The 16438-nt window shown below is 39.2% G+C and overlaps 1 protein-coding gene across 1 annotated transcript in view; it reads left to right on the top strand.

The window, feature by feature from the left end:
- The window catches only part of CA10 (carbonic anhydrase 10), a 178126-nt gene that overhangs the window by 35125 nt on the left and 126563 nt on the right, over nt 1–16438 (top strand). The gene's annotated exons all lie outside the window — the stretch shown is intronic.

Raw genomic sequence — 16438 nt, 5'->3', positions numbered from 1 at the left:
CTTTTATTGTACCCAGTGCCACCTGCTCCTGTACAGTCATTGCCAAAATCAGAGTCTGTGGAATCTGTTTTCTAATGCAAAATTTAATAGAATTTCTTTTAAAATTTAGAAATGCTAACGTACAAGGTATAACAAGAACCAGGAAAAAGAAGAAAGAATGTGAAAACTATTTTGACAAATAGGAATTTCAAATTACTTAATTAAACCTCGCTCATGATAAAATGGGGGGATATGCATGCAGATTGAGAAGCTAAATGTATTTATGAGTTTCCACACTTCCATCTTGAGAAATTTTTCTTCCTCATGAGAATGTTATTAAGTGTTAGGCACAGAGCATCCTGTCAGATACTGCTTAGGTTTAAAGCAAAACATTCAAAGATCTTTTTCAGGGTGTTTAGATAGCTGAGTTAGGAAAGAGATGACTGAGCGCTGACAGAAGTAGACAAACTATCTGCATTCATCTGTCATCAAGGTAACACATCCAAATTTGCCTAATAGATGGGTGATTTTCTCATTGGTTGGGTGTCTGTTTGCTTTGCAATACCCACGTGGGTTTTCAGGGATCTCAGGGTCTAGGATTTAACGTCCATCTGGTTTTATACGAGTGAATGAAGTTTCCAGCAGATCTGAGAAGCACCTTCTCCTCCATTACAGAGGAATCAACCATGATTTTACTAGGAAGTGCAACTCATGAGTAGTTAGAGGACAGGTAATATCCATGTGTTAAAGAGCCAGCTCTAACATACACATAATGAATAGTTCCCAGGAGGAAGATTGAGTCCATCAAAACGTACTGGGTTTTTTAATACTGTTAACACCTGTTTTAAATGTGAGCTTAATGTATCTTCAGCCTATGGAGAATAGCAGTTGCCTTAGAAGTAATACATTTGTTTTGACTGCAGAAAATGAGGTTCATCTGCTTAATGAGTTATAGAGTGTTTTCAGTCTTTTAAGGAGTTATAAGAAGTGTTACCTCAGGGAAAAGAGATCTTAAAGAAACCTCACTTGGCTGCAAAAACTGCACTTCCTACTTTTCAAAGAAATTTCTGGAACTGGAGACTTCATAATCACTGGCATCTTTGGAGATACCCATTAGGCAGTCCATCTGAACTGCTTTATCGAGACAACCTTTCATAAGCACTTTTGATTTAAAATGCATCACAAAATCCTTCCACCAATGATGGCAGCAAGAAGCCTCAGATGGTATCAGAGCAGAAATTTTACAGAGGTTACAGTTCATGGAGTTTTTCAACCCGCAAATTGGAGTGTATTTTTTGAGGGAAGAGAAACTAAAAATGGGCAAACTAAATTGTGTGAACAAAAATAAATATTCTTCCACAGCCACCTGCAATTATCCCCCCAAAACTTTGATTTCATATGCTACATAGCAAAAATAGAACATGCATGGGAAGTGCCAAAAGGTAGAAGTTAAAGGGGAAATTTCAGGGATTGTACAAAACATTAAGCATAAATTTGGAATTAGATGTGGATAATTTATTTAGAATCTTTTGACAAGTGATGTGTATGCAGAATATATCTGCAATTCAGGGAAGCACTTAACTGCAAGCACTAATTGAATTTTAATAAGAATGTTTCAGCCAGAAAAGAAAGGGGTAACTTGATAGCTGTAAGTTTCTGAGGAAACATGATGTCAAAGAATGTTTTGCTGAAGAAATGGTCAGAATTTTCTGAAACACACACAAAAGAAGAAACGGGGTAAATTTAGATAATCTAAACAAGGATGTTTTTCCACCAGAAAAACCTACAAGACATCCATTCTGAATCACCAAGAATAAAACTCTTTTCTGCAAAGCCAGATAATTTACTATTGTTGCTACTTCTTTCTTGTTAGGAAATATTCAGTGCTCAAACTGCTGCCTTTTGAAGCTGTTAAGATTTTTAAATGTAGGATCTGTTGCCACTGAAATCATCACACTGAAGTTTCAATGGAGTAATTATTACTAAAAATCTCAGTCATAGCAAATCAGTGGAGTACCAGGAATACCAAGCATTGTTACGGTTCTGAAACACCTCACACAAATATAGCAAAAAGTATTACTTCACATCCTAAAACTGAGGAGCAAATCATGGGGCCAAGTCCCAAGAAATGATGTATAGAGACTATTTTCTTATTAAATTCGCAACTGTTAATGCTGAAGAAAACAAATTAATAGTTCTCTTGTACATTAGGTAGTAGGGTGGTTGTAAGTGGTCCAGGAATTGTCATTATATTGCTCTGCTGGTTTCCTTTGGCAGCATAATAGATGTATCCGTTACCCTGGCTGACAACAGCTAATAGTGCAGAACAAAGAAAAAGCATCACTATTGATGTAGGTGAAGCTTCCAATGACAATTCCCTAACTGTGAGACTCAGACTTTGCCCCGTTCCTCTTGCACCATAATTAGCCAATGTAATTCTGGCAGTACAGTGAAGGCTTTAGGAAGACAGTGTTGCTAACACTAGCCATGAGATGTTTTTTTCTGTTTCGCTAAGGGCTTGTGACTCATGTTCAGATTTTTACTTGGAAAATATTTCTGAAATAATCACTTTCCATTTTCCTTGCAAGATATTCAGTCTTTTCTGTTAAAGAAGAAAGGCTTGCAGACGGGTGTAAATTTAGTCACTGCACATAGCTTATAGTTGCTAAACCACTGTTGTTCTTTTGCTCAGATGAATGCAAAGAGGGGTTTTTATTTCAATGTATACCACTGCAGCACAGCAAAAGTTACTACAGTTGTTTGAAAAACAGAGTAGGAACTGAATTGTTTTGATTCTTGAAATACCTTTCTTAAAAGTCGGAAAAGTCTTGTATGTGCTATTGTAAGATATCAAGATAGAAAGCTTTTCTTAAAAGAAAAAAAAAATATTTGTCCCATCAAGTCTCAAAAAAAAAAATTTCAATTTCCTGTCTGCCTGGGACAGTGCAGAAACTCAGTTAAGTAAACTTGAAAGAAATATAATTTTGATTGTAAGCCTGGTGTTCACTTTTCTTTATTTGGTCAGGTCATACTGGAAAAACTTGAGAGTAAACTTCATCTATAGTGAATGGGTATTTGTACATGGCAATTTTAATAGGATTTATGATTACCAGTGTAGCTTTGGTAGCTTTGTGTTAGAGGAAGTTTAAACAGAAGCAAGAACACTAAAGATAGACAATCTGTACTTACTAAGCCTTCTGGATATTACTTTCCACTAGAAGTGCATGAGTAATTCTAAAGCACATTGCCATATACCTAAAACACAAGGCTGTTACAGAACAACAGACGTTATGTTCGTGAGGAATGTGGTTGTGTTCACGTTTTCACTAAGAACGCAAATTAGAATCACGTCAACTAACACAATGTATTCAGATCAGCTCATATAATTTGTGTCTAGAAAGATGTACTTTATTTTTGGCAAGTGTTAAAGCCAGACTGGTGCACTGATGGAAGATACTGGCCAGCATATGGAACCAGTTTCTATAGTTCTAAGCAACCTTTTGACAGGTGCAGTTTCTCTGTTGGGTCAGAGAATATTTACTTCAGTGTGTTTATCCAACTAATTCAAATTGAAACAAAGAAAAATAAGTAGGAACTTAAGTCACAAGAATTTTCTTAATAAAAAAAGGTAGAAAAAGTTAAGATCTGGTAATTCCAAAGCCTAAGGAATTACCATTATGTAGTTCAATTAGTCCTGTTTCCAGGATTACTCTGTTCATATTTTGATTTATAAAAATATTAGCAAGCCTGTGACAGAGGTCAACTTAAACTTATATTTTCAGTGATGAGGGTACAGATTTAGCCTTTAGGTGATTTTTTTATTACCTGGTGTATTTGATAATCATATTTGTAATAAATTTTAGAGTTGATTTAGGAGCTTGGATCCATAAGAAGGTACTTTTAGTCATCTTTGCAGCCTTTCTCATGTGCATGGCCATAAATTTTCTACTCCATCTGGATGTCACCATTTAACACTTTTCTTCCTAAATGTCTTTTTCTCAAGGAAGGTGTGATTTTATTCTTCTGCCAGGAAGACCATCAAATGCTGTATCCACAGGCTGAAATTATTCAGAAAATAAGATGTATTCAGTTCTGTGTGAAGGTCACAAGTAATAAAGCCTCCAAGGCCCTATCTTCCGGTGAATCTTTGCTGCCAAAAAGGCAACATACATTATCTTTTACACATGTCCCTTAGAAGCAATTGATGCTCATTCCTTCTGAGCTGTTGCAATCTCTGGCAGAGAGAAATAGGCTGTTGGGAGCGTTCTAGAGCTACAGGCCCTCTGTTCTCCCCATGACACACTGGGAAGTAGATTATGGTTTTGTGCCTGTGAGAGATTTTACAATTCTGCATTCTGTGCATTTGAACCTCTAACTAGTCTCTCCACTGCTTTGCTAAAACCTATTGGGTGCTGCCGTGATGCTTTTCAAGGTGGCGCAGGTACCTCACAGACTGGATGGTGCTCATGCACTGCTGTATTTCTCACATAAATAGTGTGCTTGCTACTGTCATTTTTCACAAGCTGAAACAAGTCATTACAAGCCACAGAAAGAAAATGTCACATGGCTATTGCCTTACAGACTTATGCCACCTGCCAGCACTGGTCAGATGAGCAGCATTTTTTGTAGTGCTCTGTGATTGACACTACGTGCATACACACCCCTAGTTTAACAGTTAGCTACGGAAGGGTTCTGCAGAGATTACTGCTGTGCTAAACAGCCTTTCAGTCATAGTTTGTGGAGTTGATAGTTGGAAATAGAGGGTTCTCCTTGCAGTGGCTATTTGATCTAACCTTGAGCACACACCTGACATTCACAACTCACTCCTGTTGGCCTTCTAGGTGGTGCACTTCCATTTTCATGCACTAATGACAGCATTCAGCACACTGCCAAACCTATCTTACATCAAGAGGGAGCATCCCCTCCTTGCCTGTTACCTGCATCAATTCTTGCTGATGCATTCAGAGCAAATTTGATCTTACGATTCAATTGCTAGATTGAGTTGTATGTTTGCCTGCAGTGAGAAGCTTCCAAAGCAATTTGGGCAAGTCACTCTTTGTGTCTTTCCACGTATGTGTTAACAGGGAGCTCAGGCAAGTTCAGATTGGGAACAGCAATAGCAGTGTATCAGGGTCACACAATATGATAGCATCGCCCTTCAGCACAGAGGAGATGGTCCTTTAGCTTCCATCTTTAGAGTATCCATAATGTTCTGGCACTTGGGCTTACACTAACAGTCTCCTTGAGCTGTTTTTAAGTAATCCTCTCTGAACAGCCTGTCCTGTGGGTCTGCTCGCTGACCTGATGCTCAGTCCTGCAGCTACTGGCCTCCTGCCAGCAGCTGGGAGGCTGCCGCAGTGCACAGCCCTGCTTTAGCACGCAGCCGCCATGCTTGTCCTTCCCGGCTCCTTGGGGATGCGTCCCCGGCCTGTTCTCCCCCAGCCGGGCGAAGAGCCCCTTGACAAGGACATCCAAGACACTGAACTCAGGGGAAGCCCATTTCAGGTCCCTGGCACAACATGCAAACCCTTTAAAGAACACGTGATCTGCCCTCTGGTGGCTAATTTTAGATGGGATAATTATGACAATATACCTGGGCATGGTTTAGCTCACCACTTCTGATTTAATGATGTATTGTAGTACTTGAAAAGGCCTTCTCTTAAACAAATTCAAATATTAAAGGATCAGGCATGTCCTGGTCTTACATACTTTGATTTCTTAGCACCAAAGATCTACCACCTGTAATATATATATATATCTTATTTAGTTACCTATTTTTTGCAGAGTTGATTTAAAATTTAGACATGAAAAGGACGTAAGAGTGGAGATCAAAATTCTGTGTCTGTGCTAAATTCAATATAAATTTCAGCCCCTACAGGCTGAATATGTAGCTGCTGAAATGTGCAGGCTACTTTCATTTTTTAGGACGTGTGTAGGACAGTGGGTCAGTGTGCACCCTGCCTCACCCTGTACGGCCCCTCCCCGCACTGCTTTGTAGATTCCTGGCCATATCTATTCTCACTTGCAGCACTCCCTCCTCCCTTTCTCCACTCCCAAGCAATACCTACAGTATTTACTTGATGTCTTCCCCCTCCACCTTTCTGGTTGGTTTTTTTTTTGTTTGCTTACACTGGTTTGGGGGTTGGTTTGTTTGCAGACAGACAAAACCAGGTTGAGAACCTTCCCAGTTAGCCTGTCTGATGGGAGTGCTGCAGAACATTTTTCTGTATTTGACTGCAAATACAGAAACTTCAAAGTAAATGAGAAAACACTTACTAGTGTCATTAAATACACATTTAGGTGAGTATTTAAGAACCTTCACAGCCTTGTGAAAAGCAATGTATTTGCAAAATGTTTCCTCACTGACTGCAGAACTCAGCAGTTTCATTTGCTGTATCTGTCCAAAAGCAGCCTCAGCAAGATCAACAAGGTTGTTTGGAAGCTCAGGTTCACAGCAGAACTCAAAACTGAGGGCATTAATGGACCAAAAGGTTTGAAATACGACCTTGTCATTAAAAAACTGCAGTATATTTGAGCAATTAATCCAGTGCTATAGAAGTTCCAAATAATGGCAAGTTCCTAAAGGATATTAAAACCAGAAAACTTGTTTGAATAGTAGGAATGTAACAACTTGAGTAAGCATGTAGTATTTGCCTTGCATTTGCTACAAAATCCTATAGGACCATGGACAAACCCACCTGAATAGCGCTAACATGCAGAAGCAGGTTTAGAGTTTGAAGAGGAAGGATTATGAGCTGTTTCTCCAACTGTTTGTTACATTTTGCCATTTGGTGAAGAGGAATAATTTAATTTATTCTCTAGTTTGTAAGGGATTTACAGATAGTCTTGTACCAAAGCAGTTTCTTTTCTCTTTAAGCAGTTACTCAGTAGTTATGTTGTTTGTAATAAATAAAACCCAGGATTTTTCTGGGCTACACACCACACTGATACAATTTTCAGATTATATAAGTAGCCCAGTTTTTCTTGAAAGGTTAATCCTTTCCCATCTTCCCATATTTTCACCTGATTTCAGAGAATGCATTTCAGCATTTCTGAAAATTAGGCCAATAATGACCAGCCTTACACTCATTATACTGCTTACCACCTGACATGCAGCTGAGTGATGATACAGGAATTTGTTGGGTAGGAAACCATTACATTTCCTATGCAGTGTATTCATCCCCTGGTGTGCATGCAGAATACAGAAATCGGGTGACGTGGCATGAACTGAAATAATACCCTTGGACTCGGCTCAGACAGTATTTCTCAGACAGTAATTCCTGTCCAAAGAGTTTGTCAAGCATTGTAGACACCAGTAAGATTCACACTTAGTCAGGAGGAAGGGAGAAGACAGCAAGTGAGACTCCTCTAGAAGATCCTTAGTTACTGGGACTCCCACACAGCCAGGTTCATCCTGAGTCAGAGGGACCACTGAGCATTTTCTGCTCCTGCCTGTTGTTCACAGAGGGTAGCAGAAACATCCCAGGAGTATTTCAAATTAATCACTCCATACAAGAGAGAGAGATTCTCCCTAAACATGTGGGTTTTCATAGATAGCAAGCTGACTTCTGTGCTCTGCAGCAGCCTGTCTGCAGAGGCTGGGTGCCCATGTCAGAGAAGCAGTGACTAGATTCTTCCCTCACAGAAATATCAGCCCCTCAGAGTGTTACTGCAGTTAGGAAAAGCAGTAGATCACACAGTGGAAGATCAGTCACTGGACAGCAATTAGCTGAATAGTTTGATGTAGCAGCTGAGGAAACACCAAGATTCCTTCGATACCAAAATATTTCTAGTAATGCCTCTGTTTAGAGTTGTGGCTTGGCAACACCATGTTGGATTTCTAGAAGATCAGTATTGCCCAGACAGCTCTATTTTCAGACCGTAAGTGCATCTAAGCCAGCTGTCTTACGGACTCCTGGCCTTTCCAAGAACAATCAAAGTTACAGAGTTTTGGTAAACTCACTGTGGAACAACATCCCCAGGCAGGGCCAGAGCCCCGTGGAATGGGGTCAGAGAAATCTGATTACTCCAGAAAATACCAGAGCACAGAACATCAGTGTTTCTGTCTTGAACTGTCATTACAGATATGAACTGCGGCGCTCAGTGGTGAACTCTGTGCTTGCTCCTTGCTTGTCTTTGCAAGTCAGCAGAGCCAGGACATTGCTGCATTACTTGCTGTCATTAGCTGTAAGAGTCTTGTGGGAAACCAGAGTAGCACATAGCTACAAGTAATTCTCAAGAGGCCGCTGCCATACACACGTTATGGAGAATGGGACTGGTTAATCCTTACTGGATGCTCCTTACACCTCAGTGCCTTCCTTCTCCAAACTGAATCCCTTAACGCCCTGTGGTCTCAATGTGGTGCTCGCTATATTCATCCTAACAAAGGAAGCGCTAATGGATGCATACACACACTGAAAATTTGTCAAGAAATAGTTAAATTCCAGCTTACTGAGAGTAACAGTATACTGTGAAGCACTGGGATATCCAGAAAGAGCACTTTTGATAGAATAAATATGCTGTCTTTTGTAATTTTTTACGTTCTTTCTTTCATTTATATTTTTCAGCAAAAGGATCAATAGTATCCCAAAGACATTAAAATAAAGCTGAATCTACAGAACAGAGCTCAAGTTATCTGCTGGATAAGCAGTCTTTCCTCTTTCCTTAAAACAATAAGTTCCAAATTACTTTTCTCTGAACAACTTTCTCCTGTGTTCCAATTTCATCTACGTGAAGCTTTCTCCACTTCTCTTCTGGATCTTCTTTAAAACCTTAGATCTCACTCACCCAGCCTCAGAACAGTCATTCGTTTTAATAGAACAGCCAGAGTCCCCAGTTCTACAGCATGAACCACAGCACAAACAGCAAAACAAAAGATGAAGAACCGAAGAGGAAAGGTTACTTTTAGAGAACACACAATAGCTCAAAAGCTGGATTTCCTGCATTTCAGTGCAAGGCCCTCTTTAAAGGGCAGAATGACTTTCAGAGCTTTTTTGCATTTCATCTTTTCCTTTTCAGTCTACATTTAAATCCAGGCCAAACTCTCACTCTTTTCCACCCCTCAAATTACAATGAGTGTCAGGCAAACTTACTCAGTTGTGATTGCCAACTTGTTCTTTGCCTGCTTCAAGGGGAATCTGTTGAACCCTGGCAGAGATTGATGACTGAGGGACTGACCAGACTTGATTAGAAACTGCCAGCTGAGTGGCAAGTAATTGGTGCAGCTACTTACTCGCACAAGCATCCCAGGCACTGGCAGACATGAGGGAGCCCAACGTACGGCTGAGTGGCAGACACAGGCACTGATCCAGTCCACGTGGATGCTCAGTGTCTTGTCTTGAGAAGACAGGGAGAGGGTGTTGCCTTCCTCCCCTCCACTTTTTCATATTTAGCTCTTTTACCAAGAAGGATTTCCATTACCCAAGACTGACATTCTAATGAGCAATCTGTGCCAACTCCCCTAAACATCCCAGTTTCTTTTTAACCTTTAAACCAAACTGTCCTTTGATCAGTTTTCATTTCCATTACTTGACATAGTTATGCTAAACCTTTCAGCAGAAGAAAATTCACTGACATTACACAGAAAGACAGTTTTCCCTAAGACTGTATATCCTTTTTATTGCAACGAGAGAAGTAAATATCCTTTCAGAATAGTAGTAACAATGGCCCTAGAAGATTGTTACTGAAGGTGCTTAGTTTTGGACCTGGATATACCTCTATCTACCTATAGATACACCCCTTCCTACTCCTGCCATATTAATAATGCAAAAATAAGAGATGACAGGCATCTATAAGTACCTTTTAAACAGCTGACCTATATTTTTGGGAAACATTAGAGTAGTATTTGACTATATAGTTTTAGTGTATGTGTTAACTCACCGCAGTGTGACAGAAAAATCTAATTACATGCTGTTATAAAACTGCTCTTTACTGTAAGATTAACATAATTTATAAAAGCGAATTAGTCTTTCATTACATTGATTAAACCAGAAGTGGTAGCGTTTTCTACACTGGTATCCCAAATGTGTAGATGAAAATAAGCAAAAGCTTTGTAAGGTGATAGGTCACTAATTGTGATTGCTAAACACTTTTTTTCCAGGTAATACTCTTAACTGAAGAAACTGTTTAATTAGGCAGAAATAAACAGCTAAAATTTAAGAGGTAAATTGAAGAGGGTATTGCAGGATGTCTATTAAAGGCACAGTAGAAAATCAACACTTTTAAAAAGAAAGTATCTTTCCAGCATCTTAACTCCTCATTTCCCTCTTCCAGTTTGTTTTCTCATTTAGCCAGTGCAGTTATTGAACCTATCCCTGAGAATCCTTCAGAGGGAAGTCAACATTTGAACAGACCAGTATGAAATTAGCAGTATGCGATATGATGCTATTAGAGTTCTTAATGTTATTTTTTTATATGTTTCACAATTTGTCGATGAAAAATTAATATTTTTTTTTTACCATCTTTTGAATAATGGTAGCGCTGTCTTGAATAATGGCCTTACTCTTGAGGATATATTTCAGCTATCAACTTTTTTGCTTCCTAAAAAGAAAACAGAATACTTTCAGTTCTCAAATTTGAAACCATTGTGATACTGTCTAATATTACTGCAGTCTGGAGATTTCTGTGACCAATTAGTTACATGAATGCCATTCTATACTCTTTTCTTTGGTGTCCCCAATTTATCTCTCAAAGCCTTTATGACTTCACGTTTGGCTTTTATGTAGAAGCAGAGCAGGTCATGTGGTTATCCAGAGGCATTAGTATGGTAATTTTCTTCAAGTCGAGTAGGTGGAAATAATTAATGGACTGCTTTATTGATGTACATAGATAGCTGATTTTCTCTGTGGTTTCAATTCCCAGCTTCAATAAAGTAGCTTGAGATTTTATCTGAGGGATCAGTAATTACACAGGGCAAGAATAATTGCTGCACAAATACAATCTGATTGTGTTTTATGCTATTGCCAGGGCTGATGTTAAAGCTTAAATATATAAACAGGATCTACTGCATAAGTTGACTCCTTTTATTTAAACTCATGAGCACTGGTGTAACTTAAATTCAGAACATCTGTGCTCTTGAAAGTTGAGCAGACTTCAAAGAGGAAGTTACAGTCTTAGTGCAGCGCAACACAGAAATAACTTTACTGTCTTGACTAGACTCCGTCTCCTATTGTTGACAGTGACCAGTAGCAGATACCTTGGGAAAACTAAGCACTATAAAAATGGGGTCACATTTGCTACTTTTTATCTCTCCGAGGCTGATGCAGATTTTAAGTGAGAATTTTGGCAATTCAAGTCACTGTGGTATTCATCCTAGAGTTCTGACTGACCCCAATGAATTTGTTCATTTTATCAATTTATACTGAGTCATTTTTCTGATGTTTGATCGAGACAGTTTCTCAGATTCTTCCCCCATAAAGAAGGTCCTGTGTGGGAACCTCCCTAGGCATATTTGTAAGCAATAAGGAAAAGAACTGATGCTACCTTGCTGCTACATGGTTTTTCATGTGCTCCTTTTACAACTTGATCATCAGCTGGCTCTACAGACTCAGTCAGAATCCTGGCCTCTCATACTCTTGGAAAAAGTCATTAGTAACTTCTATGCCTTTAGAAAATTGTTCTTCAGTATCTTATTTTGGCTTTTCTTAGTTTTGTATTTAATTTGTCAGGGTTGATAATATTTTCCATTTTTCTTATTTAGACACCATTTTTTTTAAGGAAAACTACTACTTCTAGCCACCTCCTTTATTCTTCTGTTGAAGCTTGCTGGCTTCTTGGCCCTATTTAAACAAAGGCTCAAAATAAACACATAACAGCTTAAAACCTAGCCTATGATCTGGCAATTCCAGCCTTCATTTTAGCATTCAAGTGTATGAAGTTCTTAATTGGGTCACACAAAAATCAACTTCATAAGGGTTTTCATGCATATGAAGATGCTGAATTCGGTGTAGTATGGTATCTCTTATACAAAGTGTTGCTTCTATAGTTACTCCTAAACCAGAGTCCTTGCATCGCTCAGACCTAAATCAGAGGTTGTTTCCTCAGTGAAAGTTTTACACAGCTAACACTATTTTAATGTCTGTCTTACTCCAAGTGCCCAGTGCAGGAAGCATGACCATCAGATCAGCAAGACACACAAGGTAGTCAGGAGGTTGGTGGCAGGACAGTCTCCAATTGTATCTAGTTCTGAGAATGGCAGCTTCTTTAAACATGTTTTTCTCCCAGATACCTTACTCTCTATTTGATTTGCTGCTATACTATCTCATCTATTTATATGAGTAAACACAAGGAACATAGTAGAAAGTCTACTGTGTTTTTCCCCAAACTGTGAAGCCATACTGAGAAATATGGGAATAATTCCTGGATATTAAAGCTTTGCAACAATAGAAATCATTTGCCTACCATGCACGAAACCTGCCTGCCCTTTCCTTTTGTTCCCAGAGTAGTAATAAATCACATGTGTGGCCAAGGTTAAGCACTTTTAACAAAAGTTAGCTTAACAAAAATAAACTGCAAGTTGAGAACCGAGGAAGGTAGCACAAATCTATGAACAGGAGGGTGGAGGAGGGAGAGGGGGAAACTTAGGATTCTTCAGAAACTTTGAACAACTACAAATGGATCCTGCCAGTGATTCATCATGGCACAAAATAGAGATCAGAGCCTTAAAACAGGAGAAAAGCAAGGAGAGAGAAAGAATTTTATCCTAAATAAATTCTCCTATGTTTTATGGCTTAGAGATTATGATTTTGGTGTAGAAAACTTGCAGAGCCACTCTCTACAATTGCAGGCACATTTCCAAGTAAATTCAAGTATCTTTAGGACTCCCTAGATTGTGAAATTGAGAGCTAATGGGGTAATGCTTCACCAGGCAGGACACGGCCTCTTAGTCTCAGTCGTTTCAGAAGGAAGAACACAGCCAGGACCTGAATATCCCTGACAGACAGAGCCCAGGGCAGCTTCGGTAGGATGAACCCCCAGGAGTTCTGTCCCCAGAGCCAGGTGTGCTGGGAGGCACAGAGTCATCTCACCCCACCCCAAGTGATGCATCTGTTCTCTTCTGAGCTAGACCAAACTACTTCAGACAGTGCATCACAAGGACTCTTCAGAAAGTGCCTCAGAGGAATTCTAGCTTCAAACTTTACGGCTTTGCTAAAAGCAAGATGCAGAAACAGAGCACAGGGTAGAACCCCAAGAAACATTTTTATAAATAAGCCCTCAACAGCCACAAGTAATTAGGAGGCACTGCTTAACTGTCCACAATCCTTTCGTGACCTAGACATTTGAGTCCAGCATCATTTTTTCTAAGATCAAGCAATTAAGATGTCATACACAGCATGCATGTCTGATCCCACCCTGGGAAGACCACTGCTTCCTCTCACAACATGGATGCAGACTATTACATGTCCATCAGCAAACACTGCAGGCAGCACCATGGTGCTTATCTGCAAGTTTGCTGTACCTACAGAAGGGCATCCTTATGGGACACTGTTCACTCATTGCTTTTCTCTGGGGAGGGGAGGCTTGTATTTATTTAAGCAAATCCTTGGTACTCATCACTAGGAGAATAGCATTCAATCCTTGCTTTATTGTTCTAGCTGCTATTATTTCACTGTTGTTATGCATAGGTTTGGTAAAAGCTATCAGAATCCCTCATTCTACTGTGTCATGCTGATACTAGAGCATATTCATATATCTCAATGTAAATTGTTCCCAGTAAATTGAAAAAAAGATCAGCTGCAATAAGATACAGATTGAATACAGGTGTCAGACTTTTGCATGGGGATAAAATAGAAGTAATCCCCCTCACCATCTCTCCATAGAACACACACAGAGAAAGTCTGTTGTCCGTAGTGTACCAACATACAGAGGCAATAAACTTTGAATTTATCCAATTTTCTTTCTGTGACGAGAAGGTGGAAGGCATGACATTGATCAGACAAAAGCTTATCACCTTATGTCTACGTAACACGTTTGCAACAAATCAACTCTCGAACTGTATAAATTTAGGGGGATTTATAGACGAAGGCAGAGGCAACATGATCAGTATACAGAAACTTTCAGTATAACCACCAGTAGCTAGAGAACCTTGTTAAATGAGACTGTAAGCTAGTCTGTGGGCTGCATGCAAACTAGCTTGTAAGAGTAGCTCCTGTACAGCGCAGGAGCCACTCTGCTGGCTAAAATGCTTCAGTGGTCCACACACAAAGCTATTCCCGCTCATACATGACTAGATTTTTATGGAAATACATCATAATTGTGGGGAAGGAGATACTGTTTCATTAATGACTTAACCCTCTAGTAGAGCCTTGTCTGTTAGCTAAGCTGGAGTAATAAAATAATGAATATTTTGATATGTTTTCCTAGATTCATACACTAATTTCTTTACACGAAATGGTTAATTCAGTACTTGTGTTTAATTTCAGCCTTCATTTCCTACATAAAGCCTTCTTGGATTTTTCTATTACAGGTCTGAATACTTTTCTACTACTTTGAGCATCTAAGCAACAGCACTAATTACTTTAATTAAATGTAATCAGATATTAATATTGCATAATATCCCCATCCACTAGTTAACTTAGGTGTGCAGTCATAGGTCAGTCATCCATAATTAACCTTTAGCTGAAGCATAAGCACAGTCATTCTGATCACTGGGGTAACTTTACCATTGCTGCTCTTTTTGTCTGACCATACATAACAGGGCTGGCAACAAGCACATACTGGAGAGATTCTTAAGCTTGAGCTTCCTAGGCATTTAGAAGGAAATCAAAGATTGCAACAGACTTACGTGTCTGGGTGACAAGTATAACCTTCGCAGTGCAACATCACAATATTGGAGCTCCACCTTCTCGACTTTGTGGTGGTGGGCTGGTGTGACAGAATGCAACATTTCCCTGTCAGAACCAGAAACAACTTTATAAAACATCTCTTCATAGGAGCTATTTTCTAGTGCAGCTTTTCTGGGACAATCCCAGTTATATCATAAATTAAGCAATAAGTATTTGAAGATAATGGACTGCCCTGTTTGGCTTGCCATTTTATTGCCCTTACCATGTCTGCTGTGTTTATTTTTAAAGAGCTTGCTAAAGAATTATTTTTACCAATACCAAGAGTATTTCTGCCCAGAAGATTTTTTTAGTAATAGTAGAAACCATTCAAGCAACAGACTTCCCATTTCATAGTTTCCCTCTTGAACCTGCAGCTCTACACTTTCATCATTTATTTTTTTAAAACAACAACAGTGGGATTTATCAAGGGAAAACAGACTACCTCAATTAACCTAAACTTTTTTTTTTAGAGCTATGTATGAAGAGGGATTTTCTCTCTGACAAAAAATTGAAGTGAGATCCTATGGTATAAGCACAAATAATTAAGTGTGCTCTCGTTTATTTTTAATTGCACTACATTTATTTTATTCAATTTCAAAGCATTAGCACTATCACTCAGCATACTCTGGGAACTTCTATAGCCATGTAAGTCTCCAGTGGAAATGGGAATTGACTAGTTGGGTAAACAGAAGCCAAATAAAGTTTTAAGAAAAAAGAACAGGTGGTAGAGTCTTATCACCCAAATCTTCCCTTATTTTAAAGGCCTTCCATCTGACCTTCTAGGGAGTTGTTGCACACAATGTTTATTATGCAGATAAGAGATTACTGACATAGTTTGATGTGGAAGTCTGCAATTCCAGCCATTTTGTGTGCTATTCCCTGATCTTTGCTTTCCCAGAGCATTACACAATCATTCCTCCTTAGATATTTCATTCATACATACTAAGGGTAGTTACCCCTTTTGGGCTTTGTATGTGAGCTGGTTTGATCGTCTATGTCAGGTGTTAAGAAAAGATATTTCACCACTGAATTTAAGGTATTGGTAACACATGGACTTCAAAACCGTTCAGCTCGGGAATACAGTGAAACTTGAAGCATTGCAAGCCCTAATATGGCAGTTATAGCTCTACCACTTGGATCCCTTCAGGGCTGGTTGAGCTCACCAGCACGTGTAACTCCTGTAGATGCAAAGACAGACTAGCACAAAGAAAAAAAAGCTTCACCTGAAAACTGAACTTTCACATATTTTATAATCAAAGGAACACCTGTGGACAAGCTTATGAACTACTGGAAAAGACAAATAACTGCAAAACACTTGCCATTGCTTCTGTGTAGACACCTGTGCTGCGGTTTCACTGCACAAGCAAAAGCCTAAAAGGAACCCTAAAGCTTATCTCCTTTTGTAGAAAACTTAAGTGAAGCTATATATTAAGTTTTACACCTAAGTACACTCAAACTTTGAGAGCAAAAATAACCGCGTTGCTCTATAAGGCATGATAGGAAAACACTCACCAAGGTCAGCCATTTTCCTAAGGCTACATGCTGCTCAGAAGGTGTTTTCCACCTGTCTCTCCTCCAAGGAATATCTTCCCAAAGGGTTACAGCCTACTACAGATAGGAACCAAAACTCTAGAGCA

The sequence above is a fragment of the Athene cunicularia genome (genome assembly GCF_003259725.1).
Source record: "Athene cunicularia isolate RWA chromosome 18 unlocalized genomic scaffold, athCun1 chr18_part1, whole genome shotgun sequence".
Lineage (NCBI taxonomy): Eukaryota > Metazoa > Chordata > Aves > Strigiformes > Strigidae > Athene > Athene cunicularia.
The sequence above is the reverse complement of the archived record's forward strand: the minus strand, read 5'-3'. Positions and strand labels throughout refer to the sequence as shown.